The sequence below is a fragment of the Chiloscyllium plagiosum genome, unplaced genomic scaffold (assembly GCF_037043375.1).
Source record: "Chiloscyllium plagiosum isolate Xiang-an unplaced genomic scaffold, Cpla_swu_hap1 HiC_scaffold_27, whole genome shotgun sequence".
NCBI lineage: Eukaryota > Metazoa > Chordata > Chondrichthyes > Orectolobiformes > Hemiscylliidae > Chiloscyllium > Chiloscyllium plagiosum.
Window position 1 is genome coordinate 3,966,994 of NW_028270165.1, and position 13,843 is coordinate 3,980,836.

A 13,843-nucleotide genomic window follows, 5' to 3' on the forward strand; every position below is an offset into this window, starting at 1 on the left:
AAGAACTAACTGTTTTTATCTCCATAGCTGCTGCCAGACTTGCTGAGTAATTCCAGCCCTTCTGCTTTATTCTTTTATCGGATTTGAGCTTCCCTAAGTCAGTGTAATAAAGAACTTCAATGCTGGAGATCTGAAACACAAAAATGCACCAATTGCTGGAGAAACTCAGTAGGACTGGAAGCACAAGTGGAGAGAGAAGCAGAGTTAGCATTTCAAGTGCTGTGACCCTTCTTCACAACTGTTCTGGACGAAGGCCAGGATATTTACTCTGTTTCTTTCTCTCTCTCTCTCCACCGGTGTTGCCAGACTGGCTGAGTTTCTCCAGCAATTTCTGTTCTGACACTTTAACAAGGTTGATGTTTGTTATCCATCCTTAAGTGCAAGGTGTCTTGCTTATGCCAATTCAGAGGGCAATTTAAGAGTCAACCACATTGTGTGTGTCTGGAGTCACATGTAAGCCAGACCAGGTAAGCATGGCAGTTTCCCTCCTGAAAGGACATTGGTGAACATGGGCTTTTATGACAATTGACGTCAGTGCCATCGATACCATACTGAGACTAATTTTGTATTCCCCATTTATGATTTGAATTATTCACATCTCACCTCTTGCTGTGGTGGGATTTGAACTCATGTTCCCTGGATTACTCATCCTGTGACATTATGTCCACACTGTTGTTTCCCATCCTTTGCTATTTTGTGTTTGCTCTTTATGTCTTAGTCCTCAGATGTTTGGGAAATTGAACCTGTTTAAAAGATTGCCCTAAACCTGCCCCTTTGACCAATTCTTTGGCCACCTGTCCTAATCTGTGCTCCACTCTTGTGATTTTTAAAGGAATTCTCATTATGTTCACGTGAAGCACTTTGAGATAGTTAACTGTACCACAGGTATTATTTGAATGCAGCTTGTATCCCTATCTTAATATCTGAAAATAGACGGTCATATTTTAAAAGTAGAAGACAAAAATGAGGATGATTTTTTTTCTTTCTGATGGTTGTGTGTCTTCCTCAAAAGGCAGTGAATTCAGAATCTTTAAGGCAGAGGTAGACAGGTTCTTGCTAACCAAGTGGGTGACAGATTGTTGGGGATGTGGAGGAATGTAGAGCTGTGGTTGTATTCAGATCAGTCATGATCTTATTGAATGTTGCAGCAGGCTCGTAGGGCCGAGTGGCCTCCTCCCGCCCTTTGTATCAAGCAGTCTGTGTCTCCCCTCTTATAGCTATGAACTGGATAATTCATTTCCAATATTGCGCCTTGCAGACAGTTAAGTGAACACCAGGTGGCCTCCTATTGGGAGCAGGCATATTGGAGGAATTGCAGTATTTCTTGTGTTAATTTTGTTGCTTCTTACTCAGTATTGCTGAGAATCATCCAAATAAAAACCAAAACACTTCTATAATTATCGCACCAATGGAAGTGTTGGTTTGGATGTAACATTATTGAATTAGCCATTCCCATCTTTTCCAGAATTCTATATTTAAAGCCCTCGAGTCTGGTTTCTACCCCTGAAACAGTTCTTATCAAGGTCATATTTGACATCCTTTGTAACGGTGACAGGGATGAACATTCCCTCGTCGACCTGCGGACAGCCTTGATCAGAGTTAATGACAGTACTGACCCTCTCCAACATCGCTGTATGCTCTGGGAGGGTCTGCTTTTAGCGTCTTCCGTTCTTATTTATTTAACCGTAGCTGCTGGTGTTGGCATCTATACTGATGATATCCAACTGTGCCTGAACACCACTTCTCTCCCGACTCCTCTGTCATTCATAATTTATCAATAATTTCATCTGAATGCCTGCCCAATTTCCAGCATTGGATAACCATAAACATTCCCTTAGTTAAATATTGTGAAGTGTGAAGCCATTGTTTTAGTCCCCAAGTTCGACCTGAGCACCCCCCGCCCCTCCCCCAACCCCAGTAACTCTGTTGACATCATTCTTGTCACATTTAAAACTAGGATCGATAGATTCGTGATCAGTCAGGGGATGAACAGTTACAGGAAAAGGGCAGGAAAGTGGATGTGGGGAATGCCAGATCAGCCACGATCCTACTGAATGGAGGAGCAGGCTCAAGAGGCTGAATGGCGTATTGCTGTTCCTATTTCTTGTGGATCCCGAGCCCTTACCTCTGATACAGGACACTGACTTCAGTTTGTGCCATTACTGAGAGTGCTGATGTTCCCTTGTGTAATATCAACAACTTAGCAGCTGCTGAAACCTCTTGCTCCTTTGTTACCTCTGAACACAATATGCCAATGTGTTCAGGGGAGGCGATGGCCACTTTATTGTCACCAGACCATTCACCCAGGTAATGTTCACGGGACTTGGGTTCAAAACCTGCCACGGCAGATGGTGGAATCTGAATTCAATATAAATCTGGAATTAAGAGTCAAATGATGAAATCGTTGTGGTTTGTTGTAAAAACTTATCTGGTTTCCTGCTGTCCAAACCTGGTCTGATCGACATGTGATTCAGATCCACTGTCAGCTGGTTGAATCTTCACTGCACTTTCAATCAAAACCTCCAGGCGGAAGTTCACTATAACCTCCCTACTTTTATATTCCATTGAAAGGCCAATCTCCCTTTTGCCTTCCCGATTACTCACTGAACTTGGATGAAGAGTTCATGTCATCCTCACCACCTGCATTCTAATCAACTGTCTCTACTGCAGTCCTGGCAATAGTACATTCACTTTACTTATCCAAGTAATTCATATAAATATCGTAAATAATTTTGTGCCCCAGCACTGATCCCTGTGGAACGTTGCTAGTTATAAGTTGCGATCCTGAGCATGCCCCTTATCCCTTCTGTATCATTGGTTAGCCAATCATCTATCCATGCGATTAGACTGTTTCCAATATCATGTGCATATCATTGGCTCTGCCAGCAAGTCTTCCCAAACTGTCCTTGAAAAAGTGGTGGTGAGCTGCCTCTTAAATTACTTCACAAATATGATGTGGTCTATAATAAAGGTTCAGGAGCGAGTTCCAGGATTTTGATCAATAACATCGAAGCAATGCGTATATGTCACAGTTGGAATGTTGTGTTCACACTTATCTCCTCTTGCTGGTTGAAGTGATGGAGTGGAAGTTGCTCTTGAAGAGCCGCCACTCATATAATCAAGCCAGACAGATCAATTGTGGCCAGAGACACTGCCATTTTGACTTCTCATCAATCTACATTCTTTCCATCCAAGTTTTAGTCACATCAAATTGCCTCGCAATGCTGTATGGCCACAGTAAACTATAATAACGTGAAGATCGCTGGGATGATTTTCTACATCCGACTGCAATATAATCACAAAGCATTGTTTCCAGTTTTGGTGGAACAAACGACATCATATTGGTGGATAATTACAGTTAGTGCAAACATAGCTATCCATCGATATATAGTAATTCTGATCACTTCAATGGCCAAATTTCAATTCAGAAACCAAGTGCACTCGGCTGCTTGTAACAAGACAACATGACAAAATGGCTCATAGGAGGAGAAATGGGACATTCAGGAGGAGTGTAATGTTTGCTTTTGGTCACCTCCACAATTGTTAGAAAAACAGGTTGAAAGGATTCTTAAAAGGTGGCTGAAGTAATAATGTGGCATAACACTTCAGACAGCGCAAAGTGGAAGATCACTTTCTAGTGGAAGAAAAAGACATATCTTATTCCTGAAAGTACTGGGAAACAGAAGAGGGAATGAAATCTGACTTGGGAGCTATTTCCTAATTGTTGAGAATGTTGTTTCATCACAGTCTTGGTTTAGAGCATAAGCTCTTCATCAGGAATAAAGGGTGGCCCAAGGGGGCTGAGAGGTAAATGGGAAGGAAGTGGGGCTGGATGAATGGCAGCTGGGAATGCAATAGGTAGATGGAGGTCGGGATTGATGGTAATAGGTCCGAGATGAGGGTGGAGCAGATAGGTGAGAAGCAAGGTGGACAGGTATGACAGGTCAAGAGGTTGGTGTCGAATTGGAAGGTTGGATCTGGGACAAGGTGGGGGAGAGGAAATGCGGAAACTGATGAAATCTACATTGATACCATGTGGTTGGAGGGTCCCAAGTCAGAAGGTGAGGTGTTTTTCTTACAAGCGTCGGGTAGCAAGAGTTTGGCAGTGGAGGCGGCCCAGGACTTGCATGTCCTTGGCGGAATGGGAGGGCGAGTTAAAGCGTTCAGCCACAGGGCGTCGGTCGTTTAGTTTTAGTGTCCCAGAGCTGTTCCCTGAAACGTTCCGCGAGTTGGCGTCCAGTTTCCCCAATGTGGATGAGACCATATTGCAAGCAATGGACATAATCTTATAAATAGATTGCATAAATCTTAGCCTGCCAGAGCTCTTTTCTTTAATTAAATTAAAGAAAATTTTAACTAAATTGGGTGACTGCATGAAACGGTTTGTTGGTCTGATTTGAATCATCACTCCCAAATGAGACAATGCCATGAATATCAGTGAACTGCTCTTTTTGTTAAAAACCACAAGTTCTTGATGTATTTTCACAACTTACTGGTATTCACATCTGCACATTTAATGTCAAACTCTGACATCAGAAATGAAATTACACCATTAATTTTGACTTTCAATATTCGAAGAAGCAAATTAATAGCACACAGTCAATACCCAGTCTGATTAATATGAAATTAAATTTAACCAAAAAAACATACAACCAAGCTGGGAGATAAGAAATGGGGGAAGGGCATAAAGCAAGAAATGCAGCATCATAGAAGGTGCTCCTCCAGGGAGTGTATTTTACCAACTACCGCTGCTCAATATAAACACTCTGATATGATCCTCCGGTTTTAATGTAAACCATAGCCCCAGACAGTAGGAACCATTAAATGAGTTAAAAATACAAGCCTTGAGCAAATCCAGCCTCCAGCCTTACCCCCCGCTTCTTGGAGCTTGGACCTTCCTCAAGCTCCGGCGGGTCATTGAACTGCTGGGCTCCAGCTGCCACTCCTCCACTGAAGAAGCTTTGGGAAGCAGATGCAAAGGCAACATACAGAACAGAGCACCATTGTAAATGAAAGCAGCTTACGAAGACATTGGGCAATAGCATCACATGGTTTTTACCCATCGACCTCTGGGTTATGTGCCCAGCACACTCACGCAGCACTACTCTGCTTCTGGGATCCCAGTAGCTGGATTGTGGATCAGTTTAAAGTAGGTCCTATATCTCTGACAACATCGGTACACAAGGCAGTGAAGAAAGGTTTCGGCACACTGGCCTTCATCAATTAGGGGATTGAGTATAGATGTTGGCAAGTTATGTTGTAGTTATACAGGACGTTGATGAGGCTGCACCTGGAATATTGTGATCAGTTTTGGTCCCCTTGGTGTTCTGACTTCTGACTTCTTCAACTCTGGGTTTGTGTTGAACTTGATGGGATACTTTGTCCAACTTAGCATGTTTAAACAGTATCGCTCAGATGATTGATTTGAAACTTTTCAGGAAGTGAGCTCAATAAGATTGAACTATTCAAAGTTACTTGGACCCTATTTTAAAATTACATCAGGACCAGTAGTCAAAGACACGTACAGCATGGAAACAGACCCTTCGGTCCAACTTGTCCATGCTGACCTGATATCCTAAATTAATCTAGTCCAATTTGACAGCACCTGACCCATATATTCTGGCAGCTCATTTCATATATGTACCACCCCCTGCATGAAGACGTTGTCCCTTTAATATATTTCGCCTCTCACCCTAAACCTATGCCCTCTAGTTCTGGACTCCCCCACCCCTGAGAAAAGACCTTGTCTATTACCCTGTCCATGCCCCTCATGATTTTGTAACCTCTATTAGGTCACTCCTCTGCCTCCGATGCTCCAGGTAAAACAGCTCCAGCCTATTCAGCCTCTCCCTGGAGCTCAAACCCTACAACCCCCAGCATCATTCCCATAAATCGTTTCTCATGGAGAAGTTAACGTTTCAGTCCTGAAGAAGGGTTAATACCCAAAACGCTGACTACTCCACATTCTGAGGTTGTATTCTCCCAACCTCCTGCTTGCAACTTCGGGTTGCAATTTGTAGTGGCTCAGTGGTTACCACTGCAGCCTCACAGCGCACGGGACCCAGGTTTGACTCCGGCCTTGGATAGCTGTCTGTGAGGAGTTTGCACAATCTCCCAGTGTCTGCATGGGTTTTCTCTGGGTTATCCTGTCTTCTTACATAAACCAAAGATGTGCAGGTCATGTTGATTGGCCATGCTTAATTGCCCATAGAGTTAGGTACATTAGTTAGAGGGAAATGGGTGTGGATGGGTTACTCTTCGGAGGGTTTGTGTGGACTTGTTGGGACAAATGGCCTGTTTCCTGTAGCTAATCTCATCTGCACTAATTTTGTCTCTAACGAATGGCAGAGTAGACTCGACGGGCCCAATGGCCTAACTTCTGCTCCGATGGTCTTGCGGTCTGAGGTTTATTTGGATCATTTCATTGGCAATGTGCAGTCCCTGGCTCAATGAGCAGCAGTGCCCCCGCTGGTGCTTCCGCAAGTTGCAAGCAAACATGAACCTCTTCCCACACTCGGGCCAGCTGAAGGGCCTCCCACTGCTGAAGGACACACAGGTGCTTCAGCAGGGTGGAGGAATTGCTGAAGGCCTTCCCGCACTCAGGTCAGCAGAATGGCCTTCCCCCCCCCCCCCCCACCCCCCCCCCCCCCCGCTCCCGTGTGGACCAGCTGATGCTTCCGCAGTGTGGAGGAGCGGATAAAGCCCTTCCCACACTCGGGGCAGGAGAACGGCTTCTCCCCGGTGTGGACGGACTGGTGCCTCAGCAGGGCTGAGGAAGTGCTGAAGGACTTCCTGCACTTAGGGCAACTGAACGACCACTCCCCCATGTGGACTCACCAATGGGCCAGCAGGTCGGAGGAAAGAGCAAAGCCCTTCCTACACTCGGGGCAGAAGAACGGCCTCTCCTCAGTGTGGACCCATTGGTGTCTCAGCAGGTGGGAAGAACTGCTGAAGGCCATCTCGCACTTGGGGCCGGAGAACAGCCTTCCCCGGTGTGGACCAACTGTTGCGGCAGCAAGCAGAGGAATCACTGAAGGCCTTCCCACACTCAGGGCAGCCGAAGGGCCTCTTCCCCTCTGTGGACCCACTGGTGCTTCAGAACCCTTTCAAATTTCACAGTGTCCTTCTGATAGGAGACCAGAATTGCACACAATATTCCAAAACTGGTCTAACCAATGTCCTGTACAGCCACAAACATAAAGTCCCAACTCCAATACTCAGTCAGAGGATTGCGAAAGCTTTCAAAACCCACAAAAAACAAACAGGAAAGAATGGAGGGACAAACGATTTTTTGAAAGTCAGCTTGGAAGCATCAATGAGAAATCGGCGGACTGGGTTTATTGGGTACCCGTTCTCCTTAAATACACTATATACGAATTCCTTTTCTGCTCTTCGTAGTTTCTCTGTGCTGCAGTGTGTAGTGGCTCGTTGAAATAATGTCCTGATGCAGCAACGTTTGTGGTTGTTGGGATGATTGTTTCTGTGGTTAAATATTTGGTTTGTGTGTGTTGTTTTTCTGTAGACGCCAGTTTGAAGTTCCCCATTGACTGTTCGCTCTACTGTGACATCTAAGAATGGTACTATGTTGTTGTTCTCCTCTTCAAACCAGGAGCCCCCCTCAGGCCCAAAGCTTCACCATTTGGAACACCAATATGCAGACTAGTCAAAGGCCTCCACTGAAAACACCAAGTCGAAGATTCACGCCACTCCATTTACTCCATCCAAGAATTCCTGAACACCAAAGACACTAAGATAGAAGAGGATGGAATAATGCTGTTCTTTGACATAACAGCCCTGTTCACATCCATTAACATCAACTTGGCCAAAGAAAACTGGAGACACTACTCGAAGAACCAGAGACACAAACACAGCACCAACTTCATCAGCAAAGATAGCACTGTCAACCTCGTAGAACTGTGTCTTACCACCCACTTCGTATTCAGTAACAAGCCCTCCAAACAAATCAACGAAATACCCATGAAACCACCAGTATCAGGATTCCTCGCAGAAGCAATAATGCAGAGACTCGAACAAACAGCCCTTCCAACGATCCACCCAAACTTTGGGTCCACGACAGTGATGACACTTTTGTCATCAAAAAATGAAACAAATTAGAGGAAACCTACAACACCATCAACAATATCCTCGCTGACATAAAATTCACAAAAGAGGAGAACAACAACAAAGTGCCATTTCTGGATGTCACAGTAGAGCAAATGTCAATGGTAAATTCAAAACAGCCTCTACAGGAAAACAACACACACGAACCAAGTACTTAACTACAGAAGCAATCATCCCTCCACATACAAACAAATCTGAATCAGGACACAATTTCAACGAGCCACGATACACTGCAGCACCCAGGAACGACTATAAATAATTACACAGCGCATTTAAGAAGAATGGTAGCCTGCACCCCTGAAAATGGTTTCCCTGACCAGGAATCGAACCCGGGCCGCGGTGGTGAGAGCGCCAAATCCTAACCACTAGACCACCAGGGAGATGCGGATTCCGCTTGTCAGCTCTCCTAAAAATTACTTTCCTGCCCGGAAATCGAACCTGGGCCCCGGTCGTCAGCAAGCTTTCACCTGTGCATCCAACAATGTCATTTCTTGTATCCATTGCTCCCGATGCGGTCTCCTCTACATTGGGGAGGCTGGAGACTCCTCGCAGAGTCCAGTCACGGCACTTGAGGGGATATTTCCAGGACAACCGCAACAATCAACCCCATCGCCCTCTGGCCCAACATTTCAACACCCCCTCCCACTCTGCCGAGGACATGCAAGTCCTGGGCCTCCTCCATCGCCGCTCCCTCCACACCCGATGCCTGGAGGAAGAACGCCCCATCTTCCGCCTCGGATAAATTCAAACCCAGAACATTAATGTAGACTTCACCAGTTTCCTCATTTCCCCTCCCCACACCTTACTTCAGTTCCAAACTTCCAGCACAGTGCTATCCTCATGACCTGTCCTACCTGCCAATCTCCCTTCCCACTTATCCGCTCCACCCTCCTCTCTGACTTTTCACCTCCATCCCCACCCCTATTCACCTATTGTACTCTTTGCTACCTTCGGCCCAGCACACCCCCACCCCCCAATTTATCTCTTCGCCCTGGAGGTGTCCTGCTTCCATTCCTGATGAAGGGCTTTTGACCGAAAAGTCGATTTTCCTGCTCCTCGGAAGCTGTCTGACCTGCTGTGCTTTTCCAGCACCACTCTGATCTAAACTCTGGTTTCCAGCATCTGCAATCCGCACTTTTGCCTACCCAATAAACCCAGTATGTCGATTTCACATCAACAAACTGACACAAGCAGACACAACGTGTGCAGAAACCCTAGCCACATTACTTTACATAAAAGAGATCTGGGAAATGATGTCCAGACAACTCAACGCTCTCAGCATCATGGTAGCCCACAAACCTACCAACATACTTAAAGAGCGGCTATTGAACCTGGAATAGCCTATACAAACAACCCGCAAACGAATGTTATTTACAAAATACCATACAAGGAAATATATACATGAACTCTGCCGCACAGTTCTCTGTGGCAAGAAATGCTGGGATGAGATAAGGAAGATGTTTTTCAGCCAAAACGAATCGGCACTGACTGGACAGCCATTTAAAATCAACGCTGTCAGGCCAGGATCGAAGATCCAACAGGATGAACAGATTTCTTATTTCCTGAAGATTTACAAAGCTGAGACTGGGTTTTGGTGTTTGTTCCCTTTCCACTCCCAGGAGCTGCAGTGGTTGGGGAGGTGAGTTGGAGAAAGTGAAATATGTCCATGAGCAGCGTGTGGGGCGATTTCAGCTTCCCCTCCTCTGACAGCGATGTGACGTGACTCTGATGTTCTCAGGGACACTTACTGACGCAAGACAGTAAAAAGATTCCCATTCCCGCAAATCAGGAATTCAAACCGTATGCCAGCTTCAGGACAATGAGAAAGATTAATTGGAGTGTGTGAAGAAGCTGTGAGCTGCATTTCAAAGAGGTAGGTGGAGTCAGATGCGTCATCCATTGCGCCCCCGGCCCTGTGCGTACCTGACGCCACCATGCTGCAGAGTTCTGACGTTAACACGGACATGCGCAGCAATGGGAACATTCACAAGAGGAACAGCCAAAGATAATCACCGTCACTGCTTCCCTTCCATTGTCCCAACTTGGTGAAGCAGTATCTTTCACTGGCAAATAAAACACATTCGTCCTCAGGTGCCTGCTTCATTTCGATCACGACTTCACGCCCCTCACTGTTCTCGTCTCATTTCCAAACACTTGGCTCATAGCCTCAAAAGTAGCTCTGTGCGTATCTGCTTGTTCCACCCTGACAGGCAATGGGTTGCAGATTTCCAACCCCTCCAATGATGTGAATCTTAAAGAAGAAACCGGGGAACAGTCTTCCTTTCTTTTTGACGACATTTCTCAACTATAGTCGGCAAGGTTCACACCTGCGTGGGGAGATCGCAATCGATCTCAAATCCATCGTATTAACCACTCGACCCAGGAATAAAGAACCACACTGACAGCTTCATTTCCCAGGTCTCTCTGCCTGTGGAGCTGAGAAATAGTGAGTTATTGCTGGGTTTGTTTGAATACAATCACTTCACAGGTTTCGAAAGGGTTACATATCTGCACATGGCGAGTCTGGTTGTTTCATCACGAAAGATGAAATAAACTTTCAGTTAAAAGCAAAAACAGAAATTGCAGGAGCAACTCAGCAGGTCAGGCACCATCGGTGGAAAGAGAATCAGAGACAATATTTCAGAACTCTGTTTTCTCCCACAGGTACTGCCAAACCGGCTGAGTTTCTCCAGCAGCTCCTCTTTGTGTCTCTGATTCTCAGCATCCGCAGTCCTTTACGTTAGAAATTAAATCAATTCAGCCTCATGTGCAGGAATGAGAATCCTTTCAATTTCCCAAAAATTGGCAGAGATTTCAAGGCATTTGGAAAAAAAAGTAAAAGTGACATTAGGAAGAACACTTTCTTGTCCCTGTCTGACCGTGACAAGGAGGCAGATTCAAGAACAAAAAAGGGAATTCGGTGGTCATGTCCAAAGTAACAATGTGGAGATTTACAGGGCGAAGGCAAGAGAATGATACGAATAGAGACTCTCATTTACTTGCTGTATAGAACCAGCAGAGCTAATGTGGGCCTCAAATTGCGCTGTGACACGTGTTGTGATTCAGAGTGAACTCACAGTTCAATCAACGGAAGGTGGGGATTTAGAAAAGTTTATATTTATATAATCTCCTCACGTCAACGCAACAACAAAGTGGTTTAATTATCCGCCAGTGGAGAGAACCTGGTTCCTGGAGATGGGACAAAGAGCTGGCTCAGGGATATCAATCCACATTGCTCTCTTTGCCACTAGTTCAGAGGGAGAACATTGGAGGGACAAAGGAGAGAATAACGATCTGTGTCGGAGGGTGACTAACTGTTCATGGAGACTATTCCTGGCTAACAATAAGTCGTGTGTAACAGCAGACGATGTGATAACACGGCCTCGTGTGGGTGTGGTAGGGATCAAGGGCATGGGGGTGTTCGGGTCCAAATAATATTGAACTCGATCTTGAAGACTGGAGGATTCCAAACGGAAAATGAGGCGCTTGTCTTCCATCTGGAGCGGAGCTTTGTTGGAACACTGCTGCATGTCTGAGACAGAGATGTGGGTCAGGGAACAGGGTGGCGTGTTAAAGTGACAGGCAACCAGAAGCTCATCGCCTCTGGGTGAGCTCGATCCACCAACCTTTCGATTAACAGCCGAACGCGCTGACCAATTGCGCCACAGAGACAGGCGATGACGTGGGCTGCGCCATCGCTTAGGGGAGGCTATTAGTGAATTCATAATTCAGCCTCCCGGCCTCGATTTCCAGTTGTCGTCTATCAGTTTTACTTTTCCATAATAAAGCCTGGGACATTCATTGTGGAGACACCGGGGACAGGCTGGAGACACATCCATGTCAGGAGGAACTAGCTTTCTTACTCCGGGCCGTCACCCTTCGAGCCTTTCCGTGTTTTGCCTGTTACCCGAGTTCTCTCATTGGCTCGGAGGCGAGAAGGGGTTTGAATTCCTGATGTGCAGGAACGACAATTCTTTCAATGTCTCAGATCAGTTCATGTCCCGAGAACATCAGAGTCAATCTCCCGCAAACTTCAACAAGGGGACGGTGTCTGGACTGTCTCTACTCAGTCGGACAGTTCATCTTTCATTCTCCTCGAAATCCGCTTCCCAAAGAGTTTCTCAAGGTTCACAAAGCTGGAGACTGGGATTTCTGTTTTGCTTCATGAACATTTTTCCATTTCATAACTGACAATATTTTGCCAAAACATCTTCCCAATTGTACGCCATGATTCATTTCCAGGGATGAGGAATTTCCATTTTGGAGAGACATTCCCAAGGTTGGGAATGTTCGCTTTGGAGCAAAGAAGGTTAACTGGAGATTTCCTGGGGCTGTTGATCATGATGGGAGAAGAAGCGGTGGGAATGGGCAGATTAATGATGAGAAGAATCAATTGCCACTGACCAGAGTCAGTTACCAGAGGACAGGGATTGAAGTTCTTGAATGAAAAGCAGCACTTGTGCCTAATAAACATAGAGAATACTGCAGAAAGCCAACAGGTCGAGCAGCATCTGTGGAAAGGGAAACAGAGCTGACGTTGTGAGGCTGGTACGTTGTTTGTTCACAACCAGATTTTCCTGCATGGCAATCAATTCCCAGACATGAGAAAACTGGATTTTATCGAGACGGGTTTTGTGAAGTTTGAGCGATAATGCAGCCAACAGGAAGTCATTTAAAATCGTCAGTGAAGAAAGCATAGTCAGCAGGTTACCACCCTGAGCGGGGGAGCCCCAAAGGATCTCTACGCCAGCACCTTAAGTGTTCGGCGACAACTACACGCCCAAAGTTGTGGTCTAAAATTTCTCATGGAATGGTTCTTACAGGAAAGGTGAGTATTGGGCTTTTCCTGTCCGCGCCATAGTCCCAACGTATCCTGTTCCCCTGGATTTGATCAGGACAGAGGAGGCTGATGGGAGATCGAACTGAACTACACACATTGATGAGTGATAGAACGGGTGGGAAGGATCCATTCCCATGCATAGAGAGATTAATAATCAGGGCCGAAAATAAGGAGCCACTTCAAGAAATTTGGGGTTCATTCAGCAAAGCTAATGTGGAACTGTTCACAGAAAATTGTGGTGAAAGTCTCTCGAGTTATTTTGATGAGAAGTGTTGATGATGCTAATACAATCGATAGGATGAACGTAGATTGGTAAATGTATTTGGTGACAGTTCTGTTCTAGCCCTGTGAGCGAAACCTGGATCTGAAGGAATAAAAGGGACATTAACAACATCGATCTGAAATTGGATACGTGACAAGAAACAGAGCCATCATTAACAGTTGGCTTTTGAACTGGAAAAGTATTCTCGTGAAATTAGCTTGTGGCTTGAGGTATGCAAGGTCAAGATAATTTAGGTAAAACACGGAAACGCTATCCTCATTAGCAGACAGTGAAAGGATTACAAGATGCAAATTAAACATTTTCGATAAGTGATACAGGGGACTGGGAAGATAAGTATTATAAACTGTGAACAACAAAGTTCTGGAGCACAACACTTACATTCAAAGACCGAAAACATCCAGGTCCTGATTAATCAGATGGCATTGTGGTGCTTTTCTGCAAAACATCCACTTGCAATGTCCTACAAAAGAGTGACAAAACCCATCCCTGTCATCCCAGGATAGAAAATCCGAAGGGATGAACCTTTGCTTATTTTCTGAAGATACACAAAGCTAAGACTGGGTTTTGGTGATTATTTCCTTTCCACTCCCAGGAGCCGC

The 13,843-nt window shown here is 45.4% G+C and overlaps 1 non-coding gene across 1 annotated transcript; it reads right to left on the minus strand.

Moving 5' to 3' along the window:
- Positions 1 to 8,429: 8,429 nt before the first annotated feature.
- On the minus strand, positions 8,430 to 8,501 carry trnae-cuc (transfer RNA glutamic acid (anticodon CUC)). Its single transcript has one exon. It is a non-coding gene; the product is annotated as a tRNA-Glu (tRNA).
- Between the last annotated feature and the right edge of the window lie 5,342 nt (positions 8,502 to 13,843).